Below are 24,830 nucleotides of genomic sequence, written 5' to 3'. Positions count from 1 at the left end.
GTTGGAGTGCATGCCAGGCCTCTAATAGCCTGGCGCTCATTAGCATTGGATTGTTACTGGAGACCTATATGACATGAAATGATGGTCTCACTCCAGTTCCTGGTGAGCAAATGTCAGCACCATTATCGCAGTAAGCATCCATCTTAGTGGTCTTACCAAAGAAGCCAAGGACTGAATGGGAAGAAAGGCTGATCTATGCCTCATTGTCAGTGGAGGGGACTTTCCAGGACAGAGCTGGGGCGAACTAGCAGGGTTCAGAATTGCTGCCTCTATGAGTCCTACTTAATTCTTCAGCAGATGGGACAGGATGCAGGAAGAGGAGATATAGTGCAGGAAAGGTGTACCAAAAGAGAGAGAACGTTGTCAGACAAAGGTAGGAAAGACAACCCTGCAGATAAGCAGAAAAACATCATGGCATGACATGCTAAGTGGATAGAGGAATAACACACTCAGATCATGAAAAACAGAAACTGCATTGTAAGTACATAACTAAACAGGACACTGTAGCAAATTCAAGGAACGTTTACTAGATTTCATCAGTCTTTCTCTGCAGTTTACGTTTTGTTCACACACTAGGAACCAATAGCAGAGTTAAAGGTAAACAACTCAACCTTTCTGTGTCAATTAATCCAACAATCTGAGGCAGAGCTCTCAGCACTCTGGAGTCGTCCAACAGCTTCCTCCTATAGCAAACCCAAGAGCTTTCCACATAGTTTGTATAAATTCACAACCAAATGCTTTATCCTGACTACTTGTTAATGACTATTATTCGCTTTATCGAAGTTTTATTTTCATGACAAACATTCAAACCACTAGAACTAACTGTTGTTCCAACCACTGGTTATAAGCGAGGCTTCATTCTCTGAGATACTCCTTCGTGGTTCTGTATAACCTCATTGCATTTCTATTTCAGTATACAAGTCTTTGGTCAACGCTAGAACCACAGCACAGGCAGTGAGACTACCGAGTGACTCTCCTAAGGAGATTATGCAAAGTGTCACTTAGCATTAAATTTCTATTTGAAAATGGAAGGGTTTTTATTCTTAGTTATGCTAATGAAAATCAGAAAAGATACTTTGTATTTCTAATACTAAAGCAGAGGCCTTAACTTTTCGAGAATCCTTAGTCATGCCCTTCTGCTATTGCATATCCCTCATAAATTCATATTTACAATACTTTATGTTAACAACTTCTTTTATTTCTGAAAATAGACATCGGTCTGAAATGCTTTTGTTTGGTTAGCAGTATCCAGATGCATTAAATTTCCATTACATAAGGGGATTTGTATTTTATAATAAAGTTTTCAGGAGAGAGATATTTAAAAGATTATGAAATATGCTTGTGAAAAAAAAAAAGAATGTTGGAATATATCCATCAATATTTCAGTATAAATTGTTGAAGCACCAGAATTACATGGTGCAATTATCTTTCAGAATGTATAGCTCCTAGCACTGATCTTTATGTTTAACAGAAAAAATGGTTTAATACTCAGTAAATGAATGTTAATTAAGATGTTGGGAAAAATTCTGTCATAATTGAATAATGAAACTAATGCACCTTGTGCATTTGTTTAAAAAGTCTCTGCTACTCTGACTGTATCAAGCATAAGTGGCCTTTTATGTGATATACTTGCCAATACAAATCTTTATACAAAGTCTGAGTCTTTCTGACTATTGACCAAAGATCAGATTTGGACTCTCACAGCAAGCAGTGCCATACTGTATATGAAATCTTAACAAAGTCAGCGGTACTTAAGATGAGCTAGACAACTGGAGTCTGGCTCCAAGAAAGCATTATGTAAAAGGACTTGGATTTCTCTCAAGGGTTTTGTTCTTTTAAGGAAAAACAATTAGAGACAATTCCTTTAGTATGTCACAGTCAGTCATTTTTTGTTTGTTTTTTTTTTTTTCCCCTTATATTCAGCCTTTGCAGAAATAGCTCCTAGTTGCCTATCCATTGATCTACCTATTTTCCAAAGTGTTTGTCGAATCAGTCTGGGGTTTGATCACATACCGTGTCAATACTAGGTCCATTTATGGCATGTATATTTAAGATGATAAACAGGGCAGGTTTTGCAATGGTAATGTGGAACATAAGAAGAGCCCAAACAAAGAATCCCATTGACATAGCTGTGTTTTGGATCAGGCCCACTGTGAATTTGAAGACGGAATAAGAAGCAGGATGGCTATTCCCTTCCAGTAAATATGCAAAGTTCTCTTCTCACATACAATGGAAACAGTTTTACACTGATGTAGATCATGGTCCATGGATAATCAGCCCACTATTCACTTCCCCAGCTTTGCGGAAGCGTAATCAGGAAAGCATTATGAAGAAAAACCTGCCCTGCAGGGATAGACTTGCTTTAATAATGTTTATGACTTGTCCATATTGTATTTACGTCTGGAAGTTGATTTCTTGGGTTTTCCCACCCTTCCCCCACTCTCAGCCCCAAAGACAATTTGCAAGCTGAATCCTCCACCACGATAAATGAGGGAAGCACCAGTGACTGATGGACAGTACTCTCCTTTCTATATGCTCAAGATCATGTCCAGAAATAATGCTTGATTTTATCTAACACACAGGTCAAATCTCACCTTTTCCTGAACCGACTGGTCCAAAAACAAGCCCATGCTTCACAAATTAACAGGTTTGGACTGAAACTGCAACACTTACTCTGGTCAGCTGCTGGCCTCCTGTCGCACTTGTCTTGAAAACAGTCCAGATTCATGCCACATATAGCAATAATAGAAAATGATTGAAGACTTCCCCAGTATCTGCCAGGCTCACAATTTCTACTGAGCCTTACAAATGTGTCATCAATACTAGTTCTTTTAAAGCTATCAATCTTCGTCACCCAAATCCATCACAGGAAACAAATCCCAGAGAAGAACCAATCTGCAGAGCAATTGCAGAAAGACAGGCTGTGAGAAAACCCATGCAGAAATTTGCTTCGTCTATGTACTCTCAGACGTTCTGCAGGCAGAAATCTGCTGGGTTTGCTTGTGCTGTGTTATTCCAATCTGATTTCACTGCTCGCTTCTGCAAAATCTGCCTCAAACTTCCCAATTTTCTGATGCTTTCAAAAGTCACCAAACATTGAAGCTTGATTTGGCTTATGTGGCAGTTAAATTTGATGGCACTCAAAGGCATGCACTGAAATGAAATTTCCAGGGAAGAAGATACACAGGAATTGATAGGTGATAGGAATTTCTTGGGCTTTTTGTTACATTTCACTGTTGTCAAAGTGCTTTGCCTAACACTGCTGTAAGCTATGAAAATTCCCAGGTTTCACTAATTTTGTGGGTGCCTGTTTGCTTAGATCCAAAGCTGACTGTATCCAGGGATGGCATAAATCATCAGACAAAACCTTTCAGACACATCCCCTATCCCAAGGGCTACTGGCCTCACCTGGACTTGCAAACTATCAACACTCCTAAAAATAGAGCACAGACCATTTTAACACAAACACCCCAAAATGAGACAAAGCCATCTTTACCTTTTTTGGACCCAACCCATGCTGAAGCATGGAGCGTGTTTGGGCTCCCCAAACTCCAGGCTGCTCTGTGGCTCCTTCCAAGCCCCAGACCAGTCGCCCGCTCACACATAAATACTGCGGAGAGCAGGCAAATCTGTTCCTGAGAGGCTGAGCCTGGGAGTGCACTGAACTGAACTGAGCATAGCTGCAGAGGTCGCAACCAAAATGAGAAAGACAGCTTTTGTTCATGGCCTTGGGGCACTCCCTGACTTCTGCGAGGAGATGGAGCAGTAGGAGTCACTTGCAATAGCCCTGATGACCTCTTCTTGGCAGCAAGTGTGTGCATGCAACCAAAGGCAGGTGGAGGGGAGCATCTACGGCTCTTGTGCCTCACAGCTGCACTGGATTTAAATCTTTGTTCCGTTTTATAACACTAAGGTTCTCAAAGACATAAAATAAACAAGTAAGTCATGTTTTCACTCTCCCGTGCACCACTCAGCACCCGTATTTGTCTACAAGAAAAGCCCCTGAAAGCCACAAGGTTTCTTTTTTATTTACTTCTTTTATCTTTGCTTATTTGCTATGAAGAAAAGTAACCCAACCTTGGTTTAGTATAAACCTAGCCAGAAACAAAAACCCCCTTGAATTCCTCTTCATTATAAATGGATTGTCAATGTGTTAAATAAATCAGTGAAAATGGAAATCCAAAAATAAATAGCCATCCTGCTGTTGCTATGACAACTCAAATTTTTTACCTGGACAGAGATTTTATGTTTCACAGTTAGTAATCACTGAAAAGGAGGGTCACATTTTTTTAATCCTGGCACATTTCACCACCTACCCCCTACATAAAAAAAGGGATTATTTTGGTTACTTTTTAGCAAATGAGGGAAGATCAAAGAAAGGAGCTATTTTTCATTCCAGACAGGAGAGACGAGATACACATACCGTTTACAACAACTCAGCCCAGAAAGGACAGAGAGCACAAAATATTACAGTAGGATTTCAAAGGCTTTAATGTGGCCTTGCTATGCAAAAAGCACAGCATGTATAGAATAAGATTAACATAGCTTAAAACCATATTTTGGCTTATACGTTAAGGCACTTTTACTATGGTAAAAAGCAACAGCATCTCAGAATGTCAGCAGGGAGTAAATATTTTGCAAGTCGTGCCATCGTTCGTGCCAGTGAAATGTGTGTCTCAATGACCCAGCAGTCAAGACTGCAAAGTTAATACACTGTCTAGTCCTTAAAATGGTAGAAATCAACGCAGTTCCCTCAAGGTCCACGGCTAGGGAAGGCCCAAAGCCCTAAAGAATCAGAGCCACACACTACAGTGGAATTAACGTCTAGGTTATACCTGCCACGTGTGATGGGAAGAAACACTCTTATTCTCTGGGATGGTAAACAGAGGGAAATTCAGCAGAAGAGAGAGGTAAGAGCCACTAAGGCGACCCCAGGCGTCACAGAGCTTTGAGCTGGTATCACCTGGGAATCCGTTTGCCGGCCCAGAAAAGTCACATAACTGTCTTTTATTTCATTTTACCTGCCGTAAATAGTCTACTTAGTACCTCCTTGTCTGGAGGCTGGTGGGTGAACTCACTAAGAAACAGGTCACATCAGAGAACACCTTCATCTCTTGGCTGGCCCACATTTGCAAGCAAGCCTTCCCTTCACCCCAAGAGGTGACAAAAACAGCCAGAATCTCTAAAAAGTTCAGAAATTCAAAACAGTTTAAAAAAAAAAAAAACCAACCTCTTGAAAATAGTGTCACTTCGGTATGTTTCCATTGGCCAATTTCTTTGTAAAATGTTTACAGTAATAAGATGAATTTTCAAAACAATATTGTCTTGACTAAAATATTTTCTTCAGTTTGAAACTTTGTAACTTGTTTCCAAAAAAACATTTAGAATTGGGGGTAGGGAGGAAGCAGCACAGAACCAAACTGCGTCTCGTGAAAAGTCTCCATAAACTAACATTTTCCACAAAAAATACCTTTTGTCAGAAAATGTCTTGACCTGCATTAAATGGAATTAATTAATCCTAGTCAAAACCTAGCCTAATGGTAATAAAATGCTAAATGCTCCCCAAATCAAGAGACAATATCCCCAGCAGTAAAGTGATAAATTCTCACAGAATCATACACAATATATCTGGCCATGTCGGATATTTTTTACAATCAAATGGCTGCACAGCTTTGTTACTAATGTATGTTCCTACTAGCCCAAGTCTGTATCCAGTTACTCTTATTTTATATAGATATGTATACACACATATGCACACACACTGTGATTGTGAAAGTGCTCTAAACAAATATGGGTGTTTGCATCCTGACTTGCCCGAAAAGCAAAGCAGACTGTTCAAGCAGCAGCCGGTGAAAGCAAGCATTCAATTCTACTCAGAGGCTCGTTTTCCTCTAAATGGGCCTCTCAGACTCAGTGACAACTCTTAGCTGCCTAAGAAAAAACACTGGAATAAAAAAAAAAAAAAAAGGAACCTATTTTCCAGTGCAAAGTAATCCCTGTTCCATTGCCATGGCACCAGACATCCGTCTCTTTCTTTCATTGACCAGACGAGGTCCTCCTCAGCCCCTAGCTTCTTTTAAAAAAAAAAAATTTTTTTTTTTTTGTTCATGCGCGTGTGTGTGCCTGAATTTGTTTCCTTGGTAGGAAAAGGAGTTATTAAAGTATTAGTTTAGGTTGATTGATTCTTCGGGGACAGAAGAGGGTTCTGGGGCTTTGTAATCTCTGACATGATCTCCAAACAGAGGCTCTTCAGCATGATACAATATTGAAATAATAAAAGGAAGATGCAGCTTGCCCCTCAGAAAGCCAAACAGCACAGTTTACAGGCTGGAAGTCGAATCTCTTCCAAAAAACTGTGATTTCTTCAGGGTATAGTGAACATCAGTGAAACAAAGGAGGAGTATAATGTAATCTCTTCTTCTTTTAACTTTTGAGCAGTTTATACACATGGCATGATCCTGAAATGCCCTCTACCATGGCAGCAGCTGAGAACCCGCCTGTAGATTGCAGCAAAATATAAAAAGAGAAGAAAAGCAAAAAACAGTAACTGAGTTAGTTTAAGATGAAAAAGACAAGGAGGGGAGGAAAATCTATGCTCAAAGACATACCAGTGCTGAAAATCATACAAATACTGCAGAGGTTACCAAAACCACCTTAGCTCTGCTCCCATATTGTTGGACACCCCCCTGTCCTCTCCTACTTCCCGAGCTAAGGGAAGCCAAGCGATTTCCAGCTTCTTTGGGCGAACAGAGTAGCACAAAAGTGCTGGGTCATGACTCAGCATCTGTTGCTTTGTTTCAGTAGATTATTGTATCAGGTGAATTTAAAAGACATATCTGATTGCAGTGGCTCTAGGAAGCTGCAGTTCGCCCTGTATGTGGGGGATGTTGCAGGTGCTTGGCTTTTTCAGGAATGATTCAGCACCTTGGCAGGATCAGGCTCTTTGGTGGCAAGAAAAGAAAACATGCATGCAACTAGATGTGCTGCATGTGCTGACTTTTCTTTAAGGGAAAGAGAACCTGTGCTTACTGATGAGTTTTGTAGGAAAAACAAAAGGAAATTTCTGTCTCACACAGAAGGATACATCTTTGGCTGCAATTTATGTGGCTCTTTATTAATGAATAATTCTAAATAACCATCCTGTGTGCCTTCCCTCCAACAAGAGTCCTGACAAGACAGATGGCTCAGAATTGCTTAATGCCACGGTTCACCTTTTTATTTCATAAAAAATCAATTTTCTGTGGCATCCGCAGGCCAATGCAGGAGGAAGCAGAGAAAGGGAGCAAATGTATATGCAGTGCACACACAGACTGCGCTGCTGACGGCGCACGCGCCAGCACACACACACACAAAATTGATTCCCTGTGGCTCCTGCAGTCTGATCAATTTTGCATTCAGTGCAGACCTAGAGTGAATTTATTACTCCTCGGAAACTTTCTAGCAGAAAGGGAGATGGATCCATTATGGCAGAGCCCAGGGTTTCAATCAGACATCTCCTGCAGTCCCCCTGCAGTTTTTGACTCATCCCTTTCCACAGTGCTTCCCCTGAAGGTAAGAGGGCACCTGATTTAAGACCAGCAGGTTCAACATTAAGGGTCACACGAATGTTACTGGCATTATGGCATTTCCCAGAGGCACTATTTGGCACAGAGGCCCCATTATACCACACAGATTTCGATATTTAGATTGCAAGACACAGCAAGAGGAAAGGGAGAAGGAGAAACGGAGAGGTAAGGTGACTTAAAACACACTAATGACATCCCCAGCAACAAAACCGAGACACTCTGAGTCCAAATCATTTACCAATCTGTAGCCCATAGCCAATTCCTCCTACCCAAGGCTAAGAAGACCCTTTTCTTGGACGTGTGGGACAAAGTTACCTTGCAACATTCTGGATGCTTTGGCATTTACACCTCTCAGAAATCATCTCCCACACCAGTAAGGAAAATATGTCTCCCCTAGTTGACACAACTGTGAAACTGATTTCTGTCTGACACTTCCACATGTGACAGGAGCACACACAGAAAGCCAGAAGAAGCCTTCTTCTATGATAGGGCTCCATTTCAGGGTCAGGATTTCTAGGACCCTAGGAAATAGAGGATATTTTTCTAATGCAGGAAAGTCTGGGCTCCAGGAAGATTCTCTGGCTCATTTGATACGCAACAGTGGGTTCAACATCCATGCTCAATCTCTTTTGCCATGTGCAACCAGGAATTACAGTGAATTCAGACCAGGAGGGAAGAAAGAAGAGAGAAGACTGTTCATCTCACTGCTCTCCCTGGCAAGGATGCATAGCAGTAAGGGAATGCTGCTTCCTTAAGCTGGGGGGGCATTATGTGATCTCTCTTCGCTTTTAGTTCTCTCTTTCAATTTAAACCCATTTTGTAATCCAATGCCTTCTCCAGAATATTTTCCTGCCTCCTTTAAAATGTCTGGGTAGAGGTTATGAACTCCAGTGTGATTACTGCTGCAAAAAGGAAGAGGAATAAGATGGAGTAAGATGGCAGATGTTAGACAATTAGTCAGGAACATGTCTGCAGCTCAATAACCTTCATGATTAGATTCAGTTTCTGGAAGATGAAGCTTGGATATGGATATAAAGTTGGCTGCTTACCCCTACCTCTGCTTTGAGCCAAACAAAATCTTGGTACCTACACGCAGGAAAATACTGCAATACTTCAAGCCCAGAAGTTTCAAAGCTGATCTCTGTTTCATTTTCTCACCCCCACATACTGTGATGGATTTGCTCTTAGCTAGCAGGACCATCCACGGCAGACAGATCAGGCACCTGATGTGAATTTTTTTGCCTGTTGTCTACTCATGCCTCACACAACCCCTCCTGAGGATGCTCTAGAATTGGCTCTAAACTGCCTTCTACCCGTCACGATTTTTATCTAGACAAATAAAATTTAAAGCACTACCAAATCAGAATGGCAGCATTTCACACCTTGACTTCTCGTAGGCACAAACGACGACGCCAGGTGCCAGACAGGGGAGAACCAGTCTCCCCCATTGTCAGTCCTGCAAGACGCACTAAAAATAGAGCCACACCAAATATAGCCGAGCTGCGCCCGGCTGCACGCAGATCCAACTCAGCTCCCGTACACAGCGTGCAAATTAGCACCAGCAAATGAGTTACGCCGGGTGAATGTGATACACAGCAAAATTACATTCTGCTGTATAATTCCAAAAAGGTCTTTCACCCGGATAATAAAAACGATACCCCTGCAATCAGATTTGCCAAAGTCCTATTGTCTGTGCTAGCCTGCAACGCTTTCCTCCGTGGCCAATTCCACAGACTACCAGAAGAGGGGGATCACATACAGTACTGACCGAAAGGTGAGTTTACCACCAGGATCAGTTTTCCTTTAGCAGATTTTTTTATTAATTTAATTTTGTCCTTTCCCCCTCCAATTCCCACTGGTGACAGAAAAATAGTAAAAAAAAAACCCCACAGAACTCTTTTCCAAGAATCCCTGAGCCATGTGAACAAAGCTGCAGTCAGCGAGATAAGGTGTTAGCATAGTAATTTATTGTGGGTTTAGTAGGAAAAGCGTGGGTTTAAGTTAAACCACAATAAATTTAAAAAAAAAAAAAAATATTTAGTCCTGAGACAAAGTAAAAACGGAACAAAAAGGAATAGTAATGGAAAATAATGGGCCTCTGAGCAGCTTTTATGGACCTGATTCAGGTTCCATACATGAAGTTGCAATGAAGTAGTACGATGCTGACAAACAGAGCCTGGCTGCAGTAAGCTGGTGCAGAAATCAGATCTATTGATCTTTTTCTTCATTTTTTTGGAGAGAAAAGGCAATCCAGCACACAGAAGGAATTGAGCAGAAACTTTACCGGTACAACCTGAAGTGCGGGGGAACCCAATCCCTGGATTGGCCCAGACTTCACGTACCCCACAAGCAGTGAAAGTCTTAAAATATACCATTAAAGCCCAAGAGAAATCTTAGAATTCAAGGAAAAATCCTGAATTCTAAAGCCATTAGTAGACAATGAAGAACTTATCAGCTTTTCCTGCCCCAGGTTGCAGTCTCATGAGCTGTTCTTTAGGTAGTGGTGTGGGCTGAAATGAGTTCTTGCTCCCTCTCTGCTGTCCATCACCTGACCCTACACCCATTTTCCTAACTCAGACATTCCAGGACACTGCGTAGTAGCCAGATCCCTGCTTTTTCAAACATCCCCAAATGCTCACTATAGCAGCATCCCCACAAGGTACTCCAAAGTCCTAAAGGCACCTGAAGAATTGCAGTCATATTGATAGAGAGGGCCCTCACTTCGCTTTAAAATGATTTATCTTTTTTGATTTGAAGAGCAAGAATGCCTAATTTAGCAGATGCTGGCATAAGAGAGAAGCGGATCAGGCACCCAAAACCTGTAGGCTGCCACACAAATCCCTGTCATAGTCCGTAACTTTTTCCCCATTCCTTCTAGCAGGTCAATGCAATGCGTTACCATGCAGCAAATAAAAAAAATCTCTTTAGACATTGCAGACCAAGATTCTCTACTGATGCAAATCAAAACTAAGGAGGGATGTATGCTGATTTATTCAAGGTGGGGCCCAGGTGCTTCCCAAAAAAACGTACCAAAAAATAAAATCTATTTTCACTGGCTTACTTTCACAGAAGAAAGAAGCCAGCTTCAGAAATAATCCAGCCAGACCCCTGGGGAGGAGAAAAAAGCAAAAGCAAACCAGGCTCCTTCTGGTGTGCACAGCAGCCGCAGTACAGACTGGGGGCGGGGGTGTAAGTCTGGCCTAGGAAGGGCTGGGACCCGGGACCCCAGGCTGGATGGGGCACACCCGCTAACCCCCAAACAATCGGATGAGCAATCTTTCTCAGGAACAAAAGACATCTGCTGAGTAAAACAGGAATTGACTCAGAACAAGGACAAAGCCAGACAGTATCACATGACGCGCCAGTCTGTTCCAGCAAGATGCCAGGGTCAACGGCAACTAATGCAACCAATAAGTCAAGAGGAATCAATAATGCTAAATAACTCAGTGTCTTCTATATGAAGCAAATCAGTGCAAATGCAGTTAAAACGGGCTCTGCGCTCCGCACACTGCAGACTGAAATCTGATTGAAGTCCGTCATGTGACACGTCGGCATTGGCAGCCTGAGGTTCCCACAGCTGCGGTAAAATGTCTTTTCAAGCTTGATACATGCATAAGGCAGGTTTGAATATGGATGTTTGTTATCCCTCTTTTTTTAGAGACCTAAAATGGGAGGAGAGCAAGGACACACTGGATTTTTAGAAACACATACATATTGCCCACGCAAAGAGGCTGTTTAATAACAAACCCCACTTCCAAACCACCCCCTCACCATTAAAGTGTATTCCAGCTTCTAAATGCTGTCTGAGCATTTGTACGTGTGTACTCACAATACGCATACAAGAAACGCATGCCTACCCAAATCATCCATCAATAACCAGCCAACAATACAGATGTTGCAAGCAGAAACAACCATGCCACAAGGAAGGTCTGAGCCTAAACTCTGGAAGGGTCCTGATTCAAGTCCATAAAATGCCATCATGCTCTGCTTAGCTTTGGGTCCAGTCATTTAGCCCCTGCATGCCTCAGTTTCCCATTTGTAAGACAGGACACCACCACTGCATTCCGCCTTTGGGATGCTACGAGAAGAATACATTGGCAAAATAGGACACACCCTGATATCACAGTAATATAGGCCAGGCGAGAACCTACATTTACGTGAGGAGAATTATTATATGGTTTAACCCAATTATTAACAAATCATTTACTCAAAGTTAGCTACAACTCAAGACAGTATCAAACTCATATTAGCTAATATTTCAACAGGTCCTTCTCTTTCTCCATGGCAGACTTGGAATGCAGATGATTTTACATCATCATTATGCAAAATGGCTCATTTACTTCAACCTCTCATTCCGAATTAGCAGGACATAGCTATTGTCCTCAAAGATAACACGAAGAACAAATATCTCCTTCTTACTCTGGATTCAAACTCAGATTATCTCTCTCAGGGAAGCAAGCTCAGCTCCTCACTTAGTAACTGCGCTGGTTTTGGCTGGGGTAGAGTTAATTTTCTTCATAGGAGCTAGTACGGGGCTATGTTTTGGATTTGTGCTGGAAACAGTGTTGATAACACAGGGATGTTTTAGTTACTGCTGAGCAGTGCTTACACAGAGTCAAGGCCTTTTCTGCTTCTCACCCCATCCCACCAGCAAGGAGGCTGGGGGTGCACAAGAAGCTGGGAGGGGACATGGCTGGGACAGCTGACCCCAAGGATACCCAACACCGTATGACATCATGCTCAGCATATAAAGCTGGGGGAAGGAGAAGGAAGGGGGGGATGTTCGGAGTGATGGCATTTGTCTTCCCAAGTCACTGTTACACATGATGGAGCCCTGCTTTACTGGGGATGGCTGAACACCTGCCTGCCGAGGGGAAGGAGTGAATGAATTCCTTGTTTTGCTTTGCTTGTGTGCACAGCTTTTGCTTTGCCTATTAAACTGTCTTTATCTCAACCCACGAGTTTTCTCACTTTTACTCTTCCGATTCTCTCCCCCATCCCACCAGGGGGGAGTGAGCAAGCCATTCGGTGGGGCTTAGTTGCTGGCTGGGGTTAAAGCATGACAGTAAGTTGTCTGACCACCTGTAATTCAGCACAATGATTCCATCTCTCTATACTGAAAAAAATGAACACTGATTTTCCCTTAATAAATCTCACAAAGCTGTAGAAAGATTACATGTCCCTTGGAAACATTCTAAAAAATCTAAAATTTATTATGTTTCATATTTGGGGATTTTTTTTAAACTAGATTTTCCTTCCAAAACCACTTGCTCCAGTTGAGAAAGTCTTCAAAGAACACAATATTTTAAAGTTTCATTTTCTATTTCTTAACCCCTCTTCTTTTATTACTAAAGACTGCTATGTGCATCTTTCCCGACATGTTCAACCGTTCAGTCCGCCTTGGCAATTCCTGGAACTATAACGTGAATTTTATTGTTAGATGGCAGAGCACTGTAGGGAAAACCACAATCCAAAATACACAAATGAATTCTAACCAGTTCAAAATAAGAAATACAGGCAAGGGAGGCAAGGCAGAGGGAGGCACTACTCAGCAATCCACATCTGAGAATGTAACTGAACAGAAGTAATCTGAATCAAAGAGTAACAAAATAGCATCACAGCACACATTACCACTTTCCCTGGCATCTCTCTCTCAATCATCTAAACGGTTCATTTAACCTGTTCCTAAGTGCCTCTGTGGAAGAAAATGCAAATTTTTATGCAAGTAAAAATGACTCATCACTTAAGCAGGAGGATCTTAACCCAAGTCAGCAAATAAGTTAAAAGTGAAATTGGTAATGTAGATAAGCTGAAAAGCCATGAGCAAAGATGAGTATACATCAAAGAGTGGCATAGAAAACACATCTTAAATATGTTAATGAATGCCAAAAAGTCATGTCTTGGCTTGAAGGAGTGTACAGTTCAACACAGAAGCCTGCTACCATCACAGCAACCAAATACAGAAAAAGAGAGTTCTGCAACTTGCAGCAAAAAAACCTCCTGCAGGAGACAGCATGCATATGATGGAGTACTGCTGTCAAGAGGACAAGGCAGGAAGTGTTGAGATCTCCCCCGCTTGGTTTCCCATTTCCCCATCAGTTCCACTCTCAAATATCACAAAGCATGGCTGGCCTTGGTCATTCATACACATTTCTCTACCCCACGAGCAACTGAAATTCAGGACTTTCAGGTAGAGAAAGGCAGATGAATGCTTCTCTACACTCCAGACATAATAAAGCACAAAACACCACACAGAGGCTTTTATACAGCAGGAGAAGAGAAGGAATTAGGAAAGCTAATACCAAAGAGGCCCCAACACTACTTTGAGCTCTGTAAAGCAGCTGGGTGAAGTATTTCAGGATGAACAGGACTAAGCGCAGAAATTATTGTTATTATTTATTATATAACATCCCATATTGCTGCATTTTCAATTCACCCACAACCACCTCCTGGAGCACTTACACTGTCACTCTGTTCTTATGTTGCCCTAGTTTTCCAGCTTTCTTCTATCTAGGTAAATATAGAGGCCCCATCTCTGAAGCAGCTGAGTACCTATTATATCCTGCTGTTTCTCCCTTGCACTTATCCTATTATGCTATTACAGCTGGTGTAGGGTCATGTGTTTTCTATTTTGTGACATAATATTGTGGGCCCAATTCCACCATCACTAATACACTATATAATAAGGGTGAGATGCACAGGAGTGCTAGTAAGAGCACTTCATGTGGCAGGAGTCAGGGCTACAAATGGTTAGACTGCTACCACTCGGCAGGAACCAGGATCTGCTCATTCCCACAGATACTCTTATGCCTTCCATTTATATATAAATTACCATTGTATATATAAAGACAGTACCAACCTAAAATAACAACTATAGCAAATAAAGCCACTTAATATGTGCAAATAGAGACAACTTGGATGCATATCAGAATGAATAACCTCCCTCTCTCTCTCTCTGCCTTTTAAGCAGAGGAAAACATTATTTCAGGACTTCTTCAGGTTCCTCCCAGCTCCTTCCACCTTCTGCAGCTGAAGGTACCTGAGCCCTGACCCGCAAAAGGGAAGTGAGCAGTGCCAGTGGAATATGGGTCTTGCCCTTCTCCCAGACTCTTTGTGTAGGGGAATTTTTGTGACCCTGAAATCTCCACTGATATTTTTGTTCTTGGAACGAAGTCAAAGTGACCCTCCGGGATGCTCTGCAGTGGTCACTGGGTCCAGCAGCAGTTGTGCCATTTTGAGCCAGTGTCCATGAGGGTTTTGAGCCTACATACATTGGGAAACTGAGCTAGGCTAAGTTTTAGCCTACTGCCAAGCCCAGTACACTGTGGATGGAGAACAGCTGATCAGGAGAAGCTCCAAGCCGGATTAAAAAGCATTGAAAGAGATGGGATTTAGCAATTCAGAGTTCTCCACTAAAATAGCAATGCCATTTTCAAGCCCAAGCTGGTGTCTCCTTGACATCAGATCACACACAAAAACAAGTAACTCTGCCATACGTTGAATACCCAGAAGTAGCAGCTACAACAGCAAACAAGGGAAAGCCAAAGAAGTGTGTATACCTGTGAGCACAGGTGACACATGCAACAGGGCAGGAGGGCTGAGCAAAGACGCAGAATCTAGTGACAGCAAAGGTTTTAGCCTTTCATCTCTGCCTGAACAAAATACAGTGCAGGCAATGAGTATGACCTGTAAAATTATCACACAGTCCCTGTGACCCATCCCATATATCCAGGGTTTATTATTGCTATTCCTACACATGTAGAAGATACCAAGCAAGACTGGGTGGTAATTTACTAAGGTTCGTACCACAAAGAGTAAAAAACTTTGAAAGCAATGGGAATTACTTGCCTCAAATTAATACCATCCTCTGAGCTGAAGCATATGTTATTTTTAAGAACAGAGTAGGTTCCTAAACCTGTTTTTCAAAATGCTGCTTTCAGGGATTCGCCTATGGTCACAGAGAAAAGGCACTGCAGTGCTACCACACCCAGATCTCAGCTGCTTCAATTTCAAGCCTTGGCAACAAGAGCAAAGGTCCTGGACCAAGACTGACATCACGGAAAAGGAATAATGAGCACATTTTTATCCTATTTGAAAATATAAAATGATTGCAAAATAGCATAATTATCAATTATTTAGGACCTTTTGTCAAAATCTTCTTTTTTTTAATAAGGACTATAATGAGAATATAAATTATATTATAAATATTATGTTTATCCATATCTTCTGTTATGCTTATAGCTAACCTGCTTATCAGAAAAAAAGAAGAGATATGCAAGTTGATGAAGAGCAAATTCTGCTTTTGGGTTCCTTCTCCTTCGCTGACTTTTAAAACAGGCTGCTCTAATCTGTCTCCAGTGCCACTGAAATAGGGAAATAAATCAATGAGGCTAGTTCTTAATTCTGAAGAATATGGAAGCTACTGAGCCAAAGGGGACCAGAAGAGCATTAGAAGAAACCATAAAGGGGAAGGAGGGACATTTGTGGTACTCAAGGGCTTTTGCTCAAATCAGCACCACCCCTGAGCTCAGAGGATTAGCTGCACTGAGAACATTCTGTAAACTAAATAAAATAATAAGAAAGTCCTTCATAATTTCAGTTAAGTGCTAAGTGAATTAACCACCATCTGTCTGGGCCAGACTAACTCAGGGAACAGGCTGAGGTATTCCTGTATCTCTTCCTGTGGATGGTCTTGAGGACTAAACCGAACTGTGGCTCAACTCTCTAGGAAAACTCAATAGGAAATGAATGCTGTTGACCTGACAATGACTTCCCTGGCATAGCGGAAATAGGCTCACTGAATAAGAGTGATGCAAAATGCAGTATCAGTTTACTGAGAAGTATTCCAAAGCGTTTTAAAATAATGAGATTATCACAGGGAGACACTTCTGTCTCCAGTACCATTTGGAGGCCGATTTCAGCCAACAGCTTCTTGTTTAGAGGGGTGAAAACTCCACTGTAAATAAGTAAATATAGGATAATTGACATATTAGGAAGAATTTGATCCAAAATCCATTTGAGCTCCCTGAAAGACTTCTACCAACTTGCTGGCTGTTGAATCAGCTTCCATGAAGTTAAACCCTTCTCAGTTAAGACTCTTAAGAGGGAAATATTTTTTTTAGTAAAGATTGCCTGGACTTGACCAAGATTCGACTGATGTAAAAGATACTAAATCTCATGTTATTCTATTCAGAACAGTCCTATTGGCAGCAGTGACAACTATGGAAAGTACAGTCATTCCCTTCAATCACCCCATAAACCAGACTGTCAGCTGTGTTCAGACACGATTTCAACCATGCCATCCTGGGTGAGGACCCAGCCCAACACTTTTACAGTGTAACGCTGCTGAATTTTTGCCACAAACTATACAATCCTATTGAAACATGGCTTAACAAATTGTACTTTACAGTGATCGTAACATAAATTTCCCATTCTTTACTTTCGGTTTGCACTTCTTGCCAGTGTCAGTCAATCTTTTACTAAAGCCAAAATCAGTTCCCAACAAACACACCAAGCTTTGGACTTCACTGAAATCCACCCAGGAGACATCAAGAACAGATTCATAACTTACAGTAATTTCATAACTTGAGCATCTTGTGTTTTGTTCAACAGTTCATGTGGCAAGCATAGCCATGTAAACTGAAGAGCAAAATCCACACTGCATTTTAACTGAAGGACTCAGTAATAGCACAATGAAGAAGGCATTTATAAAACTTCTTGCCTGTTGAAAGAGCAGAGATTTTAAACCCACTTAGGCAAATGCCAGTTTGCACAACTACCCCATCTCTTTTTGATTCTTTCTTTATTTTCCAATTCCCTACAACCTTCGGGGTGGTTGTGTGCCACTGTGATCCACTTTCCATAATATCATACATTCCTTTGCAACCACTCTAATATCCTCATTTTATAGCCTGTAGTGAAGAATCCCACGGAACTGAAATGATGTCATAATGAGAGACAAAGCAGTGAGAGATGAGAATTAGGTTTACTGTTTCTATTTCTTTTGTAATAAAACCAGTTAGCATCATAATCAATGCCCATCTTTATGGTGGATTAGTTCATGAAGACATCGAAAGTCACCTCTTCTCTTCTTATAGTCAGCCTGTAATGTCACAGAAACAAAATTCTATTAATACTTCATAAGCTTTTTATCTACAAATGTCCAGCCCGGGGCTTTTTAGCTTGCTAGTTTTTCATAGCTACCTTGTCCGGCTACCGTGGGACTGCACCCAGGACCTCCAAAGTTAAACCAACAATTCTTTACAGCCTGAGCTGCAGGGTCAAAGTCTAAGAGCCAAGACAGACCCAGTTCCTATGAGATTTGGGGACTCAAGGGACACACAATACACACTGACCAACAGGCTATACCCTTCTCTGAACAGCAGAGACTGGCCTGGGGCATCTCTGTTGAGCTTCCACTAATTATGACTACAGCGTTGGCCAGAACACACAAGTAATTATAGCCTGACCTAGAGTTGGGGGACTTCAAGTCAGTCTCCAGCAGCAGCACTGTGTCCCATATCTGAGCTAACTCCGAAAGACCTATTATGCCTATATACCTCAGCACTGCTCCAGGGAGAGAGATCAGCTCAGGACCTAAAAAATATAATGCCACATTAACCTGGCATAATTAGCCTCTGCACCAGCTGGGCTGGTCCTGCTTTAAGCATCTGAACTAACCTGTCTGCAGTTTGTTCTCTATATGTTACAGATACCCACCGAGTGGAATAGCCAGCTGGTGAGTTCAGGGGCCAGATCCAGTTCACGAGGCAGAAAATCTGGTCCCTGGGGAGGCTGGCTGATCAACAGGCCAGACAAACTAGTATTTCTGTGTGCCTGCTTAAGTGCATGAAAGGGCAAGACACAGGTCAGCAGCACTTATTAAGCTGCCGGTAATCAGACGCATACCAGTGGGTTACACAAACACATGTTTACAGAACTGGACTCGCATGTAGTTTCAATGACTTCAACTGGACCATTCACATGAGCACGGTCACGCGTGCGGAGAAGTATCTGTAGGACATGGGGGGGCATAGCCAGCCCCTATATGATCTGTCCACTAAGGGAAAGATTAGCATTTGATGTCTGTATCAAATTGTAAGCAGCCCTGCTGCAATTAATCACAGCTCGGTTGATAAAGCATACTGCACTGAAATGACAATATGCATTCTGGGAAACTAACGCTGTCATCTTTAGCCACAACAAGTTTATTTTAAACCTCAGAACAATGAAGGTTTGTCACTCAGTCCCTTGCCTGATCTACTCTTCTGAATGCAGCTTTCCAAACAAGTAAGAAGCAGATGGCCCAAAAGATCATTTACCAAGGTTTAGATTTCTCTATCGCCTTCTGGATGGAGGCTTCCAAAACAGGGATCTATGTCCTCAGAAACAAAATACTGTCTTAATGACTGAAACTATCAGGTCAATATACAGAACATAAACATTAAAGAACAGCCATTCATCAGCACTCATGGAAGAGGGTATATGCTACATGATGCGTTACCTTTCTATACATATTTAATTCCTGAACACTCACAACATGATTTTACTAACTACTGAATTAAACTATATACTGGATTAATTACTGCCTTTGAACTACTGCTGGCATTTCTTCAATTCTCTCTCTCCCCATTCCATTTTTCCTTTTATAGCATTTTATCCACTTTACCTGTAATAGTTAAGTCCATCCTGGAAAGTATACAAGGCTATGTAACCGTCTTAAATCACATGAAATGACACATAAATATTTGCTTTTTTTCCAACATTTTTTAAAACTTTATCAAAACTGAACTCTTTCTCCCTTTCTTTGCAAGAAGATGTTAAAAATATCTCTCCCATGATTTAACTCATAACCTAATATAGTTTTCAATAGAAAAATGTATTGCTCAAAAACTCCTGATCCACTTTTGCTTTAAATTAAGGTCTGAGTTTTTATCATGGGCTGATATCAAATCCACTGCTAAAAACTGGCAAATCATTTCTCCTTTCACACAGTTTATTCACGTGTAGAAGAAAAAAAAAAACACAGCTATAACTATATTATAAGGGCAGCTATTACAATGAAGAAATGTTCCATGATCTAGACCTATTTCCTAAAGCCCGTCTTCACATCAGAAATATAAGATTTGTACAGCTGAATTCTCCCAGAAAGCTAAATCCGAACGCTTTGTGCCGTAAGCACAGGCCAATCATCAAAGACAGACTGAGTCGCGTGATTTATACAACCAGTCACAGCTCAAAAAAAAGGACAACCTGACAGATGCAGTCTTGTTGTGAGACCTCCTCTTCCCCATCACAGGCTTGTCATGTGTAGGCACCGTGAGGACTGTGCCACTATGTTGTGTGGAAAAAAAAGCAGTAGTCCCACCAGCCATAGATGTATGGGCAGAAGGCACCTTCTGCAGCTCCAGCTATTGGGAATTCAGTAGGTATGGCTAAAACAGATCATGTAAGAGAAAGACTGGGCAAGTTTCTTCCTGGAGGAGCCACAAACCTACAGCTTGTCCTATAGGACCCGTAACAGAGATTCTTTGAGACATTTAATGTTTGGTAGATTGTTTGTTTTACCAGATATTAATACGTTGCCTGATAATTCAAAGAGGAAAAACATGCAGTAACTAAAAAGAAAACAAATCCCAATAAAAGATAAAATATGCAAATAGAAAAATGCATATTTATCAAATAAGCAGATAGGGACAGTGTGACATTCGCACGCAAGGCAGATTTCAGGACCTTTAGATATGAGAATAGTGTCCAAAGAGAAAAAAGAAATTAAATTAATCAGATATGTTACTCCACCCAAGGTTCTGACCCCTTCTTGGCTTGGCCTCAACCTATGGTATCTTCACAACCCTGCCCCAGCCAGCCTCCCACAACAGAGGCTGGTCATCCATCTACCATGTCCATCAACTTGGAGCCTAATGATCGGCAGGCCTCCACAACAATTTAGCCTCATCTTAGTAGGTGCAGCTGCAGAGTTGCCCCCTACCCAGATCCAACGCCAGCATGCACCGGCAGTTGGTGAGTATTAGTCTGAATCACTGCCTCATACCAGAAATGAGGCTGCTTCTAATGGATTTGCCTAACATCATGCACAGCAATAGCGAGCTGCCAGTAGAAAAGGTGGCACTACATAGAAGTTCAGTGCTCACAGGTAAAAACTGTCTGCTTCTTTAGCAGGCCACATTTCGGAAGCCTGCTCCTTCTGCTGGCCTTAGTTAATGGGTTTGATGTTCATAATTTCCCAGCATCAGGCCACCTACATGCACCAAATCATAGGATAATTCAGGTTGGAAAGGACCTCAGGAGGTCTCTAGTCCAACCTCAGGCTCAATGCAGGGTCAGCTCTGCAATCAAACGAAGTTACTCGGGGCTTTATCCAGTCCCTTGTCCATCCTGTTGCTTTCAGCAAGACATAATCCTCCACTGGTAATCATCACCACTGTTTGATTTCCATTGCCCACTGTGCATTCCTGAATCTTAATGCCAACCGGGCATTTTTCTGAGCTGCAGCTTGTACCTGAATTAATTTTTTTTACCGCTTACCTATTATTCATACAGAATTCAAAATGTATAACAAGGATAAATGAAATCACTTGACATGATGTCCTAACTCAAGCAGTTTATCAGCTTATTTCACAACAAAACAAGCAAAGCGAGAAAGTTAAATAAATGAGGGAAAAAGAATCATGGTTACAGTGAAAACATCACACAGTTCATTTAGGTATGTGCCCGCTGCCTAGCTAATCTATCTAGAGCCTTGACAAATATGCTGATATATTAGAAGAATAAATCATTTCTTGTTGTCAATACTGAAGAAGTGAAGTTTTAGGAGGGATTTGCATGTTGAGATGATGATGACTTGGCAAAGACTGGAAGGATTTTCTATGCACAGGTGGGAATACGAACCAGAGATGGATATCAAGGTATGTATCATCAGCAGAATGGAGGGAGACATAACCAGAAACAAAGTCTGAGGTAAATTCTGTAGGAAGAACATGACTTGCAACTGGTTTATTGCTCTCTCAGCATTTAAACCTGACATTGGCACATTCCTGAGGCACTTATGACCACATCACACCTGCGTTCAGTGTCCTCTCAGCTGATTATACCTTTGCTCTACACAGCATATTATGTAGTCTCTTAATCTCATTCCCTTATTGTTTTGCCAAGTAATACAGGACAAAGCTGGACAAGACAACGAAAACACATGAAGAACGGGAAAACTATTAACGGTGCAGAGCTTGATTTTTGCTTTCATAAAAGCTTAACAGGCCTCTGAACCTTACAGAAATGACTGCACATTCTGTAGCAACTGAAAAAATAGACCAGGACCTACAAGGTGACAAGTGCTTTCCATTAGACTTCAGTCCCTTCTCAAACCATGGACAAAAAATGTTGAAAAACCAAAGGAACAAGTGGCAGGTGGAAACACAATTTGTCTATTGCCCTTTTTAAACCTATAATTCACACCCAGGTTAAGCCTTCATCATAGTCAAAGTCAATGTGAAGAAAGAAAACAATGTCCACGATTTTCAGCACGTGCACAACATTTCCACAGTGACTACCCTGGTTCAGAAAAATGTGTTCACATGAATAAAAGTAGGAATTCCATACACAGGTCGGAGAGAACAGTTGTCTAGATTTCATGTGTATAAACAAAGTTGAAGCTATACCACAAATAATTTTCCTACCGAAATCACATTGTGGCAAAGTGATATCTTGCAAAGCTGAAATGATGTTCTGAAATCTGAATTAAGACTGAGCATATGAGGCACTTCCGACACAATATCAAAATATAGCAATTGGCCTGAGGTAGAAAGAAAGCAACAATTATTTAAAAAGTCTTTTCTCTTTCTTGCCAATATTGTCACATGAAAGTTTTCTGTTGAGCTAACACATTAATGGCTTTCAAAGTTCTGTTTTTGTTAAACTATGTCACATGTTTTGAATAAGGAAGAGCGAAATCGGCCAGCACAAAACTGTCTCAACCTCAGGGAAGACCAGACCAAGCAGGACAGTTTTACACAAGAACTTCAATCTGCCTCACATCCTGCAGTTGAAGCAGATCTCCAATTGATGTTGAACACTGTGGCAGTTTTCATCAGATAAGGGTCTGTCCCCTTACACTCTCTGTATTCAGAATCTTTTCAACAGACATAGTTAACCACAGATTTGCACTGATTTACTGAAAACCAACACAATCTTGTCCATTAGTAGAATAATTGCCTGGCAAGTCTTTCACTCCACACTTCTCTCCCAGCTTCCCATGGCTAAATGAGTCCCTCCAAGCAGGCTTTTCCCAGTGGAAGGTAATGTGTTCTTCCATGTCTTATTTCAGATGCTTCTACTTTTAACAGGGATGTAACCATCCTATTTTCTACCTGCCAAGCTGAAATCGCTTTGCTCCTATTGAATAATACCTAATTCTATAAACAAGCATATGGAAACCAGTGACAATCCCTGGGGAAGATGCTGCCCATGACATGCAAAGCCTACCTGGACACAAAATTCATTGCAACGGCTTGGTTCTGGTGGTTTGTGAAACTCAAAAGGCCAGTAAATGCAGTGGGTTACCTAATCAGTGATTTAAAGAGATATTACTCTACCTGTATGTGTCTCGGGTGGTAACTGGATATGGATTTGGAATTAGTAAAAGGTTAATAATCCAATGGTTCAGCTTTTCCTGACATGACTTACCAAGGGTAACTCTTCTTGCATTTTGGACTATATAAACCCGTCATATTCATGAGCGTGGAATGCCACACAGGCCAGTGGCAGGGTATGAAAGAACACATTGGGGTACAAGAACCTGCCCTCTGATTCACTACAAAACTTTACTGACAAAATTTGTACATGTGAGAAGCAAGCACTTCTAAGGACTCACCAGTGAAGCTCCAACCAGGGGAAAACGATAGTTGCCTGAACCTCGATGCAGGATGGAGTCTCCGGAAAAGAGGTAGTAGGTGAGATCCTCTTCTTGTGTCTTGGGTAGGTCTTTCATGGAGACTTCTGGCCCTGACTCTTCCCTTCGAAAGAATCCAGATGACCCTTTCTTTCTTGTTTATGAGCAATTCCCACTGAAGTCATCAAGTTACTCCTATGGGGGGAAGGGGGGAAAGAGAGAGAAATTTATTCCTATGTAGAGCAGGACTATAAGGGTTGTGCTTCACTGAAATCCCACAGGGAAAAGTTAAACAGGTGCCTGGGTCTTGAGCTGACACTGTACACAGAGCACTTCAACCTCAGATTTCAGAATGGATCTGGGGGGGAGGGAAAGCCCTTTTTTTTTTTTTTTTTTCCTAAAATTAAAAGCAACATGAACACAAACACAAGTTGTCTTGATAAATAAGGAGATAAAATTTATTTAAAAAATTAAACACAGAGCGAAGTTTTCCCTTCTCTACCTGAAATAGTTCTCTCTCAATCCCAAGGCTGTAACAGTTCTCCAGTCAATCCCCCTGAATCACCCTTTTTGCAGCAAATACATCTGTGGGGCCAAACGTTGCTGCCTTTGCTCTGAATAAACTTTTTCCTCCCAGGTAGACCTAACATCTCAGCCACCACCACCACATTCTCACTGACACTGGGGAATGTCCAGACATGCAAAATTCCACCCCAGTTCTTTGGAGAGGATATTTCCCTACCCAGACCTACCTAAAGAAAACACATCAAGTTATTCAAATATTTATTCCTAGAATCTGGAAGGTCAGACTGATATCACTTCTACAAGCTTGAGTCCGGAGTAATGACCGAAACTCAGGATTTACACCCATGTGTTTGCAATCAGCATGAAGTCACTCAGTAGGCATCTATCATCAGAAGTGTAAAATGAGAGCTTTGCATGCATAAAGCACTGCAAGATAAGCCCACAGTCTCAAAAAGCAAAGAAATGAGCCAGGCCTGATTCTGATGCCGCATCAGTATTCAGCGGTCGTTTCAGTGGGACAGCTCGGTATTTACACTGGAGTAAGGAAAATCAGGATTAGGCACCATCTGTCTCAGAGAGTCAAGCGACCAGAATTGCTCTACACATTCGAATCCTCTTCCCCATTTCTTTAATCTCTTACACATTCCAGGTTTTCCATTCAGCTCCAATGACAAAAGATTTTACAAAATGACAGTCCAGATTGAGAGAACAGAAATGACAATCTCTGACAAAAGAGATACCAAACTTTTATCAACGATAAGTGCTCCTTCTACACAGACACTGGTCTGCAATGGTAAATATAAGGCAGATGTCGAATGGAAATTAAACATTGTGCT

At 41.5% G+C, this 24,830-nt stretch overlaps 1 long non-coding RNA gene across 5 annotated transcripts in view; it reads right to left on the bottom strand.

Annotated features, from left to right (window-relative positions):
• The window catches only part of LOC148054993 (uncharacterized), a 121,198-nt gene extending 97,554 nt beyond the window's left edge, over positions 1-23,644 (bottom strand). For all 5 annotated transcript variants that reach the window (XR_015706080.1, XR_015706082.1, XR_015706084.1 and 2 more), the window contains exon 1: positions 23,452-23,644. This is a non-coding gene — a long non-coding RNA (uncharacterized LOC148054993). The remainder of the gene's footprint in view (positions 1-23,451) is intronic.
• Positions 23,645-24,830: the final 1,186 nt, after the last annotated feature.

The sequence above is a fragment of the Nipponia nippon genome, unplaced genomic scaffold (genome assembly GCF_047370975.1).
Source record: "Nipponia nippon isolate SJK-2023a ecotype South Korea unplaced genomic scaffold, ASM4737097v1 scaffold_28, whole genome shotgun sequence".
Taxonomy (NCBI): domain Eukaryota; kingdom Metazoa; phylum Chordata; class Aves; order Pelecaniformes; family Threskiornithidae; genus Nipponia; species Nipponia nippon.
Note: the sequence above shows the minus strand (reverse complement) of the source record. Positions and strands in the feature narration are given on the sequence as shown.